The sequence below is a fragment of the Sorghum bicolor genome, chromosome 7 (genome assembly GCF_000003195.3).
Source record: "Sorghum bicolor cultivar BTx623 chromosome 7, Sorghum_bicolor_NCBIv3, whole genome shotgun sequence".
Classification (NCBI taxonomy): Eukaryota; Viridiplantae; Streptophyta; class Magnoliopsida; order Poales; family Poaceae; genus Sorghum; species Sorghum bicolor.
The window spans coordinates 42,197,471-42,213,026 of record NC_012876.2 but is presented as its reverse complement, the minus strand read 5'-3'; positions in this window follow the sequence as shown (position 1 = coordinate 42,213,026).

Genomic DNA, 15,556 nt, shown 5'->3' with positions numbered 1-15,556 from the left:
CTAAGATTTTTACAGCTTGTGTAAATAATAATCTGCTGCATTTACAGAAATATATAGCAGTTCACATTTGCTTTTCATAGTTAATAATGGATAGATTTACCAACAAATGAATCTCTGAAAGCATGTTTGGATTAGCAGCTAACAATGACAAGAATTAAACAATGTGATATAAATAGATTGAAGATAGTAAACTGAACTTACAAGTGCTACCATTGCTGGTTCACTGATGCCTTTTTTGGAGCTTGTATGGCATGTCTGGAAGGCCTCCACGGCATCTAGTTCTTCAGTCTGATCTGTGTTGGGTTTGTTTTTGTTTTTTTCTCTTGCTGTTTCATTGATAAACAATAACAGCAAAGTTGTCTCAGATCAAATGCAAGAGAAGTGGTGTGTAATTGTGGAGGTATTTCTACAAGTTACTTTTGACTTACATATGCCTGTAAGTGTGCCACATAGCAGCGAGAACCCGTAGTCTGTTGATACTTGACTTTACTGCGGTTCTGCTTGTTCTTTTCACATGTTTCCTACACAAGAATTAACATGTAACTAAGATGAGATGATAAGGTCAAAATGAGAAGATCACTTGGAAAGGAAGAATATATGAGAAGAAGCCCATACCATGTTCTTTGGATCAGTCCACTTTGCAACTAGTGTCTTCCACTGTGCATTAGTCATGTAAGGAACAGGAGAAGTTGTAGGAACCTCATTTGCAGGTACACCATTAAAGTATTTCTGCTTGAGACGATAGCGCTGGTTTTTTACTGCAGAGCGCAGCATATCAGTGCAAGCTTGCTCTGTTGGCTTGTCGGTTTTGTTTATGGCCAAGCGCCCCTAGGCATATGATAATTCCATAGTTAGTTAGCCAATTCAGGTTAAGCAATACACAAGTTAAGTATATAGAGAATAGTGCACTTACACCAAGCTGTCCCACAAAGCTGTCATAGTGGTCTTTCTTGTAATGTTTCCAATGAGTTAGGATAGGCATGCTTTCGCGAATGATGATGCCAGCCTCTGATGCAAATTTGGCAGCCTGAACAGGTTCATGTGGCCTTGTTTTGCCTGCTTCAACAACTATGGGCAATCTCCTTCCCATAGCTTTAGTCATCTTGTCCAGTTGTTTTCCCACAGTTGGGACCCTAGGTTTCTTTGGTGCTCGCTGTGCAGGACCTACATAAAAGATTGAGCACTTAATGGAATGGTATAGTTTAATGCAAATTAGCTAAATATATGTCATATTTGTCTGAAACAGAAGCTGTTACTTGCCTTCAGTGTCTTCACCTGCATCTACATTTCCTTAATCAGCACTTGTACTGCCAATACCAGCAGCTACACTATCTTCCTCTGCAGGTGTCATGTCATGATCGTCAAGTCTAGGTGTCCTGTCATGATCAGCAAGTCCAGGTGTAGGAGAGCTGTCTGGTATGCCATCATTAGCATCTGTAGCATCCTGTACATTGCCCCCATCTATCTCTGAAGTTTGTAGCCTTTTTGATGATCTGGTTTGGGTTACAGAAGTTGGCACCTGTGATTGGTCAAATGCCCTCGCTCTCTTGTTCCTACCTCCTGGAGCCATGTTCACAGTTCTCTTCTTTGAAGAGAGGGTTTTGGTTCTACCACTTGTAGGATACTGTAAACAAAAAAATGAAGTAAGCCATGTGCAATAATAAGCTAGAACATATATTAATAAGAGGTATGAAATAACAAATATGAATATGAAAGCAGGATCATATATTAAAGATCAGATTGAAAACATTCAAACACAATTATTCACCGTTCACTACATGGAAGGTTGAAGAAGCACCTTAATTTCCTGGGGATGTGGCTGCTCATCAGTTTCAGTGTCATCATCATCACTATCTCCTTGATCATCATCGTCAAGGAGATACTCTGATGAATCTGAATCTGAACTATCGGTTTGCTTGTTTGCTGATTTTCCCCCCTTTGTTGATTCAGGTTGTGGTAAAGAATTATTTAAATCAGCAGATAGTTTGAATAGACCCAGTTCTTGCATCCTCTCTTTATTCTCCGCCACACGTCTATCTCGGCTTCTCTCATAATCAGTTATTGGAGGTTGTATTAATAGCAAGATAGATAGGAACAAGCAAAATGTGTCTATTAGTTAATAATAAAAAAGGAGTTTACTAACAACTAAGAGGTAAGAGCAAGTATTGGCTGCTGTAGAGCAAATATACTTGAGGTGATAGGTTATAGATTAGAGAAAAGATATATAAGAGGTTGTAAGTTCTGTAACAGTTAGGTTCTAATTAAATTTTGAACTACCATATTATATAATTTTACTTTACAAATGTAACACTTAAAAATTATACAACTTCATACCACATTATAAAATTTAAGCTATGGCATTACAAGATTTGTCCTGCTACGTAGGAAACTTTTAAATTGGACATGATAATCATTGTACTCCTCGCTAGGAAACTTTAGATTCTGAATTTGTAAAAGGAACTATGCACTTGCACATCAGAAAGTTTGTAAATGCTAGGTTAAAGCCCTTGAATGTAATCAACTGAACATGGTCCCCTAGTGCATCCATGCTGGTCATTAATAAGAATTAGCTTAATTAAAAGAATGTCCAAGTTTGTTACAGAACATGAGAATTACAACTAACAAAAATTAGAGATAGCCCGATCCCCTCCCACCTCTCTTGTAATGAAAGCTTTTAAACAGTACATTCTCTGGACATACCAAATAATGAAATTGGACACTCACTTTCTGCACAAGTGCAATAGACAAACAGTTCCCAAATATCTCTGACAGGTTTGTACTTCTAATTACAATTTTCTAACCCAACTGATTTATAACCTGACAAATTTTACAAATGAGTGTTCTCATCTCAGCTAACCTTTTCTCTTAAATGGTTCAAAACACTATGTCTCAAAAAAAAACTTGCTGTGCAGATGCATTACCTTCTTCTTGCTGTGTAGGTTGGTTCTTGCGTTGCCCCCTAGTTGCCACCATCAATATCTAATCTTTGGAAAATTGGTTCTTAATGTATTTCTTCAGAGCTGCATCAATTTAATTTTCATGGGTACTTGGGCAGGATCCAGAACCGGCACTCATACTTTAAAAAAAATAAATCTATCCATAGTACTATACAGCCCTCGGCACGGCGCTGAATCCATCACCTAGCGACTCATGCCTATTTCAGTACCAATCCATCACGAAAAGTGTACGGCATTATGGCTTGAATTTTATCCCCTAACTAGCGAAGCAAATAGGTGGCAGTTACTCATGCCTATTTCAGTACTAATCCATCACACCGTTTGCACAGCCCTGTCTGCGTTACTTTTGCGAGCTCTGGGCGAGCGTGCGCCGCGTAGCTCGGGGCTGGCTGGGGCAGCTGTACCGTGAGGTGCAGTGTCCGGCGAGGGCTACGGTTGGGGACGCGAACGGCGGGCGGGGGACGCGAACGGGGCTAGGGTCATGTACGGGGCGCCGCTACAGCGCTGCTCCTTCGCTGGCCGGAATCAAGGAATACAGATGGGTACTAGTATCGAGAAATCAGATCGAGGAAGCAGGACATAGTGGGATGAGGTACCTAGATCATGGAGATAGAGGGGGTGAAGTACCTGGACGTAGTGGTTGAGGAAGCAGATCGTCGACGGCGGTTGTGTCCAGCGGCGGCGGCTGTGTCCAGGCGGCGGCGGCTAGGGTTCAAGAAATGGCGATGGGGAAATGAGAGGACTGGAGGAGATGTGGGACGAGGGGAAGGGGAGTTACGGGGATAAATTGGTGTTTAGTGGCGGGATTAATTTCGGGATGACGCCTGTTTTTGGCGCTTTTTTTGGCGCTGTTTTGCCACAACACGGAGTGTCTAATAATTAAATTGAAGTACATACGAGACCTACTCAAGTCACTTTAATAGCGCGGTGGTGTGGCCTGTTGGTTTTGGTCCACAGCTCCCTAGTTCGAACCGTACATGAGCCAATTTTTTTGTTTTTCAAATTTTTTTGATATTTACTACTTTTGTTTTCCTTTGTCTATTTCAATTTTTTTTTGTATTGGACACCTTGTTATGGTGTATGATCATCACAAAATGACTTGAAATTGATTTGGAGAAAATTGTACTACATGTCCCCCAAACGAATTAAAATCTCACACGTAGGGACAAGGATAAGTGTGAGCGATAGATGACTCTGTGTGGCTGTGCATCACCACTTTGTTAGAATGCTTTGATTTTTTTTTTTCACAACATCATACTCCATAATGAAGTGTCCATGCAAGTTTTTAGATTTTTCTAGGTAACTTAGGATATTTTACCATTTATTCTTTAGTAAATCAAACAAAAATTACAACAATAGGTAAACTTGTTCTAAAAATTACATAGATGCACACAACATCATGGTACACATCCATGAACAGACCAAAAAAGTTTCAAATGATTTGGACAAAGTTGTAATACACATCCTAGAACAGATTAACATCTCACACTTAGGGACAAGGATAAGTGTGAGCGATAGATGACGATTTGTGAGGTGTGCATCACCACTTTGTCAGAATGCTTTGAATTTTTTTTCACAACATCATACACCAAAATGAAGTGTCCATGCAATTTTTCAGATTTTTCTAGTTACCTTAGGGTTTTTTTACCATTTATTCTTCACCAAATCATCAAGTAATCTATAACTCTTATAAAGCTAAACCCCACTAGATGAATTCTCTCTTCATGCAAGGTGTCCACATCATTCCCCACTAAGTGATCCACTAAATATTCTATCTCTTCATGCAAGGTGTCCACATCATTTCTCACTAAGTCCATGTCATCCCATATTAATGAAAAAAATGACCATGTCATCTATATCATGTGAAATACTTTAAATCTTTAATCTATTAATATACAAGTCATGTACATACACTTGTTAACTGACAAGGTAAATTTATAGTAACAACAATATTCGAGTGGGTCTCACTTATAGTAACAACAATCTAAATAAATAAAAGAAGAGGCAAAAAAAGAATTGAAAAAATATCAGAAAACATAAAAAAAAATTCTGCTTCTGACGTGGATCGAAAGAGACTCTAGTTCCGAGTGGGTGGGCGTCACCATTGCGCTATTCGAGTGAGTTTGCTTGGAACAGAGCACAATTTTATTTAAACAAACAAATCCTCGTATTCCTATAGACACGCTGAGACGCACCACTCGGCCGGTCAGGCACATTCTATCTCTCGCATCCGCTCCCGCCTGCCACCGCCGCCGCAGCATCTCCCAGGTCGACTCGACCGATTCCAGCACCGCCGCACTGCCTCATGGCCAAGGGCGCTCCGCCAACGACCCCTGGACGGGCAAGTGCGTCTCCGGGCTAGTCGAGAAGGAGAGGGCTGCCAAGTCTTGCCGGAGCGCAGCCGCGGCCTTCGCCGCCGGCGGCCGACCTGGCAGGGCTTCAGGCGCGGCACACTCCTCGTCCACCAGGGCCAAGTTCCTGGGCACCAGAACGTGCTGCTGGACGGGCACTGCGAGGCCGTGGTGGGGGATTTCGGGCTGGCGCTCGAGCTCGGCAAAGCATCCGGTGGTCTGCACACCAGCCACAAGGGCGTCGTCATGCTGGATTGGGTACGTATACATACCATCGAAATCGATCTCCTGCACCTCCGGTTTTTTCAGAATGTATGTGCAGAACAGAGCACTAGATTTTCGGTAGTTCTTTTGTGCTTCGGCTGAAATCTGGATATATCTCTTGCCCTTGAACTACTTTGGAATCCATTTGTAAAAAAGAAAATAGAGGGATTGAGCTCTTCTTTGTATCAGAGAAGCAATATAGCTACCGTGCCTCAATTCTACTCAGGTTACCATTCACAAATCATGACACATATGTTACTCATATGGTTGGACAGTACAAACTATCAATTTACCTTTTATTAGTGAGCCTGCTGTTGTTTGTATGAAGTACAAAGCTTTCTTGTGAACACATATGTTCTTTCATGATTCTGTGATGTTAATGATTGAAATTTTGAAATAGTAAAGAAGAAATCTATTTCCTGTTCATAAGTATTAATTGAAATGCTAAATTGCTAATGTTTCCTTTTTTGTTGCTATAGTGTTGGACTGCCGGTGGCTGCTCAGGTGCTCTTGTTGCTAAGTATTAACAGAAGAAGGGACATGCTGCTCCAAAAAGTGATGCTTCGATGATGTTTTCTGGACATAAACAGCTGTAGGCGGACCTGGACAAAATGGAGAAGAAGACTGCTTGACCTCCGTCCTTCCTATAGATATATGCATGATAGTAGTTTCAAATGTAATTTAGAACTGATATTACAATAGTATGATGTTCTGGCATGGGTTGTGAACCCAGGAGCTTAATTAGCTCAACTTATGTAATATATGACTTATAAATGTTATCTACTTTGTTAAATCTGTGATGGTCTTGTATATACTTTGTTTCATATCTGCATACTGAAAAGAACCATTGTGCCGTTCAATTGTCATAGAAGCCTGCTGTTCTGGTTTTTTGCCAGGGGTCAATGCAACTATAATTCTGGGAAGAGTTATTCGAAGAGCCATTTCTACAGGTCATAGAGCTGGAAACCAAGGCAAGCTATGGATCTCAAAAAATAACTCAACTATAATTTTGTGATGACAAATAATATGAAATCAACTATAATTCTGAGAAAACAAACTCAACTCAACTATAGTTCCGTGATGTCAAATAATATGAACTCAACTATAAATCTGTGATGGAAAAAATATGAAAGCAACTATAATTCTGGGAAAATAAACTCATCTCAACTCAAACAAACTCTACTGGAATATGTAAAAAAAATCATCTCAACTATCCAAACTAGAAATCATCATCTTCATCGTCTGTGGACATGTCATCATTGTTATCATGGCCACCATCACTACAGTATTGCAACACTGTATCATCTTCGTCTTCATCCTCACTATCTTCAAAAATAATAGCAGCTTCCTTCTTGTTTCTTATAAGTTTCTGTAAATTGCCTTCAATTATAGTGGCTTCTCCACCTTCAACATTGTGAATGACTTCATTATCATCACCTGCTTGAACGACATGCTCAGTATCAGAACAATAATCATCCTGATGCACATCATGACTGCCCTCATCTGTCTCGGCCACATCAAAAATATTCCTATGTACAAATTTCTGCACAACTCGCCAATCTTTACATTGTGGAGTTGTGTCTTGCATATAAAATATTTTTGTCGCTTGGTCTGCCAATATGAAAGGATCAGTCTTGTACCAAAATGACTGCACATTGATGGATTTGAAATGTTTATCACCTCGAAGGCCCACAGTCTTGCCTACTTGATTGTACCAATCGCATCGAAATAGAACCACCGTCCGACGAACTTGATAATTCGAGGGATATTGCAACTCAATAACCTCTTTTAGGACACCATAAAAATCTATGTCCTTCCCATTATGAGTACCTCCAGACATCACACCACTATTTTGTGTCTGCAGGAACTTCTCGCGATCCACAGTGCTATACCGCACTCCATTAATCTTGCAACCTGCACAAGTCTTAACTCGCAGAGCTGGACCACCACATGACAGTGCCCATAGTCCTTCGCAAACCAATTCTGGATTGTCACTGCGCTTTTTCTCAATCTGTTGCAACAAAAAGTACTCAGGTCACCATTTACATATGGAAAATAATGCATTTATTATATTTGTTAACAAAATACTTACATGGGACCTAAACCACTTCGCAAATCCTTGTTCGACCAATCGATCCACATCATTTGGACGTGCACGTTGCTTTACCTCCTCCTTGAACAGTCTGCAGGGCGAACTCGATTCATAAGAATAATTTCAAAGTTAATAAATAGAACAAAAAATAAATCTCACACATAAAACGATACTTACTCCAAATATTCCTCTGCTTCATCAGCATTATGTAGCACATACCAAACTAACTTATTCATGACAACATCATCAATGTAGTGGGTCATAGTAGCTCCAACAAGAGTAGCATCATGCTTAAAAACAGATATGTCATTAGGCAATGGCTTTTCTGTAGCACTATCATCGTCCTGGTTAAATCTAGTGTCAACGTCCTCCATGTACCTAGAACAAAAGGTCAAGGTGTCACTTGCCATATATGCCTCAGCAATTGATCCTTCCGGCCTAGCCCTGTTCCTTACAAAATTCTTCAAAGTGCCTAGTCGCCTTTCTATTGGGTACATCCATCCATACTGAACAGGTCCTCTAAGCAGTGCCTCATCAGGAAGATGGACACACAAATGCACCATGACATCAAAGAAGGCAGGTGAAAATATTTTCTCAAGCTTGCATAGGATCAATGGAATTTCTCCTTTCAGCCATTTCACAACATCTATCCTTAGATTTCTACTGCATAGTTCCCTGAAGAAGGTTCCCAGCTCTGCAATTGCTTCATATACATCCTTTCTTATCAGTCCTCTAAGGCCAGCGGGTATGATTCTCTGTAGGAGTATGTGGCAAGAATGTGTTTTCAGCTTTCCAACCACCCTCGAACCATCTTCACTTATGTATCTTGCTAGGTTAGCCGCATATCCATCAGGAAACTTGATACCTTTGAGAAACTTGCAAAACTCGTCTTTCTGACCCTTCCCCAACACATATGGAGCAGGTGGAGCCCTGCTGACTGAGTTGCCATCCTCCTGCAAGTGCAATTCAGGTCTTATGCCCATATCAAACAAATCTAGCCTTGCATTCTGTGTGTCCATCGACTTGCCTGGTATATTGAGTAATGTGCCAAGAATATTTTCACATACATTCTTCTCTATGTGCATCACATCGAGATTATGTGGAAGCTTCAAATGTTTCCAATATGGCAATCTCCACAACCCAGCTTTACGGGTATAAATCTGAGGACCGTCACTGCGCTTCCTTTTTTTCCTGTAATGTCAGGCTGCTTCCCTGGCCTGACATCTTTCACCTTCTCTAGCTCCTGTTCGACCTCATCCTCAGTAAACTTGCCTGGCTCACCTCTCTTCTCACGCTTACCATCGAAAGCCAAGCTGTTCCGCCATTCATGTGTCACTGGAAGGTAACGACGATGTCCAATGTAGCATATCTTATTCCTTATAGCCCGAGACAACGGATCCTTGTCGCAATGAATACATGCATAGTACCCTTTTGTTGTTCGCCCAGATAACGTGCCCAACGCTGGATAATCATGTATACACCACAACACCGCAGCACGAAGGTCGAACTTCTTACCAGTACATGCATCATACGTACTGACACCCTTCCATAGGTCGAGCAGGTCTTTGATTAGGGGCTCAAGAAACACATCAAAATCCTTTCCTGGAGATCTTGGACCTGGAATGAGTAAAGCCATAAAGCAGTTTGCTGGACTCACGCATTCCCATGGTGGGAGATTGAGCGATGTTAGAAGCACTGGCCACATACTGTACTGGGTACCCATATTGCCAAATGGATTGAATCCATCAGTAGCTAAGGCAAGCCTCAGGTTCCTCGGATCATTTGCAAAATCTGGTTCCCTCGTGTCGAAGTCCTTCCATGCTTCCCCATCAGCTGGATGGCTCATCACATTGTCGACCGGCTTCCTCACTTTCTTGTGCCACTGTGTTTCCTTAGAAGTTCGTTTTGAGGCATAAATTCTTTTCAACCTTGGCAAGAGTGGAAAATACCTCAAAACCTTATGTTGAACCCGCTTCGTCCCAGTATCATCTTTCCATCTAGACTCCTTGCATACTGGGCACACGTTCTTATCAGCATTCTTATCCCAAAACAACACACAATTGTTCTTGCACACATCGATGTTCTCGTATCCAAGGCCCAATTCTTTAAGATATTTTTTGGCCTCATCATATGATTTTGGCAAATCACCCTTAGGGTATCCATCTGACATCAGCTTCATCATTGCGGAAAATCCTGTATTGCTGATCTGATAACGAGACTTGATATACAACATCCTCACCATAAAAGAAAATTTTGAATGTTTAGACCCCGGACTAAGCGCCTTCTTCGCATCTTCAAGAACTGTTGCAAACGTTGGCTTTTGTCCATCAGCGTTTGCCACTGTATATAATTCACCTATCATCTCTGGCACTCCATGATCATCATCGTAAACATCATCGTCCGCATCCACATGTATCCCATCATCATGTCCTTGGACCTCCAGATCTATACCCTCATCAACTACAACATCTGCCGGCTCCCCATGATGGATCCACCTCGTGTATGTAGCTGACATTCCATGAATGTGTATATGAATTTCTACTTCAGGCTGAGGTCGCATAACATGATTAAGACATTTGAGGCATGGACAACGAATGTGTGCGTCTTCAGGGTATCTTTCACTAACAAATTTCATGAACTCTTCAACTCCTTTCACATATGCAGTTGAGAACCGTTTCCCAAAAACCCAACTTCTATCCATCTGTTTGGACAATGAAATAAAATTAATAAATTCATAACCAAATCGAACACATGCATGTATCTACAAAATTTGTAGCAGAAATTAAACCAAACCTTTGTAGTCTACCCGCACCGCCGCAAGGGCACGGTCGCACGGTTCAGCCGCTCCGCTGGCACCCCCTAGGGCCGGGCCTGCACGCACGGCGGTGCTGCTCTGCACACAGATGGGGAACACCTCTCCCGCTGTGTCGTCGTCGTGGCACGGACCTAGCTTTTTAGCTCTGGGTTTTCGCAGTAAAAAAATTTGTTAGGCAATTCGGTAAACCATTAAAATACACGCAAAGGCGTGGTCTCGAAAAAATTCGGTAAACATATACAATTCGGTAAAATCATGTTCTCATTCGATAAAACCATACTCTAAAACTGAAGCTGAAGGACCGACCGTCGCAGCCTTGCTGGGATCGTGACGGCTTCTTTTTCCCGTCGTGGCAAGGGGGGCAAGGGCTGATCGCGCACTCCGGCACTCGCGGATCGCCGTCGCCGTCTGCCGTCGTGCACTCGTATATCGCCGTGGTCGTCTGCCGTCTTCTCGGCTTCTTCAGAGTCCACACTCCGGTTCTCCTCGATCGCAGATGAGCCACGGCGCAACCCAGGCAGCGCTCGCGAGATCACGGAACCGGGAGTCCGGGATGGAAGCCAAAGCACCGATCCTACTAACTCGCGATCATGTGTTTAGTTGGGCCACGATCATGTGTTGTAGGTGGGCCACGAGAAAAGATGCATAAAAGTAATTGGTGTCTGTACGGGTGGCTCTAGCAAACGTACAAATACATATACATACGAGACTTAAACAACAAAGGTGACTTGGCCTAGTGGTAGCGCTCCTACTTGTGTTGCGTCTGGTCGCAGCTTCGAAGGCTCGTGGGATCAGATTTTTTGCCGCAGGATAAAAAGCCTGCGCGATTAAAACAAAGGCGTGCTGCGAGCCGATTGGGCTAGCCTGGGCTGGCCCAGCTCGCGCGCTTGCGCTTGTTGCAGCCAACGGCATGAAGTGTTACTAAATAAAATAAGACCAATGTCGTCAGTGTGAGCTGGATCACACCAAAACTATTATGTGACGATTATGTTTCGTCATGAGGTGCGCGAAGACGAATCTGTTTCATCATTGGAGTGTAACTCACATTTAGCACGATCTATGACGATTTCCTTATGTTGTTCTATGTCGTTTCTTTCATTTTCGTCACTACTTTTCAAGGCAAATCTTCGTCCCTGCTTACTTATGACGATATTAAAATTTTCGTCATAGAAAGATACCATTGTGTGACGAAAGTAGCCAGCGTCACGAGCAAATCGTCACCGATGTTCACATTCCTAGTAGTGTGAGACACCACCACGGACCAATTGACAACCTCCAAGTCTTCCTTCCACGTCATCGGCAGACTCCCCATCGGCAACAATTAATACTGGCCATCGGCATAAACACATCACTATTAGCCACATTCAGCTGTCTCCTCATTGGCAACCACCATTATCGGCAACTCTCCTGCAGACCAGTCACTACTGCCCTTTCTTGCCGATCTACACTCTACCGATCCTGGGTACGTGTCCAAAAACTGTGTCAACACATGCCCCCCAATTTCGGAGTATGAAATCATTAGTGCTCCAAAATTCTCTGCAGTAATGATGCCTTTTCGCAATTAATTCTCCCAATTTGGTAACCGACAACCTTAATCTGAACAACCTTGGTTCGATTCCTCCGCAGATTCCTCGAAATCCTCAACTTCCCAAACGGACATCTCCACTTTAGTCGCCTATCGGCAATGTTACCGTTACAGAGATCTACCGATGAACTGACTAGGACGTCCTGTTCAGTAAAGTATCTTATCCTCCCAAACGGATATCCCCACTTTATCCGCCCATCGGCAATATTACCATTACAAGGCGCTGCCGATGAACCGACCAGGAAATCTCGCACAGTAAAATATCTCCAGATCACGACCGCTTCCTGTCAAATCACCTGCACAATCCCTTGATTACCGTGCGAACAGTTACCATATCTTCCTGAGTATCCTCGGATTTCACGGATACGGCGAAGTGATAAGTCAGATTTACCCTTGCCCATTTTGTCCTATAAATAGTTCCTTCTCGGGTACTCCTTCTCCATCACATCATTCCACAGTTCCAACTCCACCTTCCTGATAGCGGCGCTGTTCGAGATCTCCAAGAACTCCAACAAAGCCCCTTCCTCACCAACCTCGAAGCCTTCGATCATCCTTTTTGTGAGGAGATGGCCATCAACTTCACCGTTCCTGAGGTTAGTTCTTCATTCCACCTCTTGTGCTTTTACTGTATCCCTGTTCATTCGCAATTTACTTTACTGAATATTTTTCTTTTTCTTTCTTTCTTCTTCTTTTAGCTTCAAAACCATTAGGATCTGTCCAATAAAATTGTCATCCCTACCGATCAGCCACACCTCCAATGTCTTGGTCCGTTAGGGGACCCAGATCCCACCGATCTTATTAATGCAGAAACAAACAGAATCCCTTTTACAGCCGAGAATTTTTCTCTGGATCTGTGGAAGGATACCTTCCGTTCCTGGCCCAATCCTACGGTAGGATGGAAAGATTGGTTCTTGAGAGTCAGCCATTCAAATGAGGTTCAGTGGGGTGAGCGAAAACTGAACCAATGCATTAGGTTGTCCATTGCCGATATGCATAGGAATGAATCACTCCTGATAGCTGCATCATATTTCTGGTCAGATACACTAAATGCCTTTGTTTTTGGTCATGGCCCTGCTTCTCCCACTCTTGCCGATGTGCTCATGCTCACCGGCCTAGACGTATCCACTGCCGATAGCAGTCACCTGTTTGAAACTACACCTAGTGCCAAAGTAGACACCCGCGCTATCGGCGGCTGGTCAGGGTATATCCAAAAGTACCGCAGAACGGGGCCTGTCAACATAAAGGAACAAACCATCTTCCTGAACATGTGGCTAGACAAGTTTGTGTTCTGTGGTCGATCGGCAGGACCAACCTCCGTCTACCTATCGGCAGCAGAGCAATTAGCCAATGGTGGCCGATTTCCCCCCGGCCGATATCTTCTAGGTTCTGCCTACCACCTCCTCCACCAAGTAGCCAGAAAACTCCTCCTCGGCCAGTCCATCGGCAACCTAGGAGGACCCTGGTGGTTCATCAATATGTGGCTTAACCTCCACATGCACAAGCGTCTTGAATTCAACCTCTTCACACAACGCTTCCTCAGGGACATAGCTGAGGATTATGAATTAGATGAAGAAGAATCGGCAACTCACCCTCCTCTGAACTTTGGCGAAGCTGTCATTGTTCTACCTGGCACAGGCGACAACGCAGACCAGGTCAGCCGATTCTTCCAGACCTTGTATGAAGGCCTGACCCAAGAGCAGCGAGCGTGGATGCCTTATGAAGATCCCCACACCATGTTCCCCTTGGTCTTCTATCCCTTCAATGATGCCCTCAACAAGGACCATGATGTGATGATGGCATTGATCACTCCCAGAGCTATACCAGTAAATTTCTTTGGCAGTGGGAAAGCTTCTAACCAGACTTATGAGTTCTACAACCCATCGGCACTAGCCCGTCAACTAGCTTTCGGTCAGCTACCGATTGCTCTCTGTTATGCCGATGTGATAAAACCCAGGGAGACCATCACTAGCCTTCTTGTGTGGACCCGAGTAGCCCAATTGCTACCGAATGCCGATACAACTGCAGATCTATCAGAGTGGATCCCAGCCCTCTTCATCACTCAGGCGTACAAACAATGGTGGGAAGAATGGAAGGAGCACTTATTTTGCAAATCGGCTCTTACATACCGCGGCATGATAGACCCCCAGTACAAAGTTCCTGATAACACTGTAAGTATTTCCAAACCGATGCCTCAATTCTTTCACTCTTATTTCCATCGGTAACTCACTCTCTGCATCGTATTGCAGGTCAACGATGCCCCCCATCGGTCAGTAGAAGTGGCAAGCCGATTGATCTTTTTCCATCAGGTCCGATCTCTTCAATCGGGAACAATGCTCCTACCCTGGCTGCAATAATGCACCGAGGTGTACGCCTGAAGAAAGTCACCACCAAGAAGACTAAGACATCTCCATCAGTAGCTGCCTCTACTTTGGCACAGGCTTTCAAGGTACATTTTCATATTGATTTCATCTTTTCATCTGTTACACTTGTACTTATGGATTTACATCATTGCATCAGCATACCAGTGCATCGGCAAGGACTAGAAGCACAAGTGCCGATGCCCCCCAGCCCAGTCAACCGAAGAGAAAAGGTGCCAAGAGTACCAGAGCAGAAGCAAAGCGCCAGAGGACGGTAACACCTTCTCCTCCCCCAGTATCGCCGATTCCGGTGGAATCTTCTCCCTCTTCTCCAGAAGTTCAGATACAACAAGTACCATCTCTGCCTCAGTTGCAAGAAGCATCCCAATTGGAAGAACCCCAGCCAGAAGTACCTCAGCCGAAAGACACATCGGCTGATGTAAGCGAGCAGACTACCGATCCAGCAGGCTCAATCATATCATCGGTAGTTTCCTCGATCCAGACAAGCACTACACCTCCCCAAGGTGATATATTTTACGAAATCATTGCCGATGGACCCATTTTCCCGATTTTATAATTATCTCTACTATTTTTTCAGCTGACATAGTTCCATCGGCAACTCTGGCTGATCAACCCGTGGTTCCATCGGCATCTTCCAGTCAGAGACAAGAGATTGCCCTGAAACAAGTAAGTTATCTAATCCCTGTCCGTATCATTTATCAATACTTGACCATAGAATAACTCGTTTTATTTCCTTTTCAGGAGCAGGATTCTCCCGACAGTTTGTTCTCTTTTGCCATCGACATCTCCGAAGATGAAGTTGAGGAAGCAAGCTCTTTTCGGGCAGTCAGGATCACATCGGCAGAAATCAGGGCAAAATTGGAAGAACTATCAGCCCTCCTTCACCAAGACACAGCCCAACTAGTTGACGACTCCGACCCAGTGAAGGCTTTGTTCAAAGTCCTCACAGGCCAAATTCCTGCCGATGCTGAAGAAATCCTCTTCCAAGCTGCACATCTGGAGAGCCGTCAGCTACAGTACCAGAGAGCTGCCCAACATCTCGCCGATAGAGCCGTTCATGCCCAGCTTTCCGAGGAAATGATGAAGGTGAAGCTCCTTGCCGATGAGAAGCACA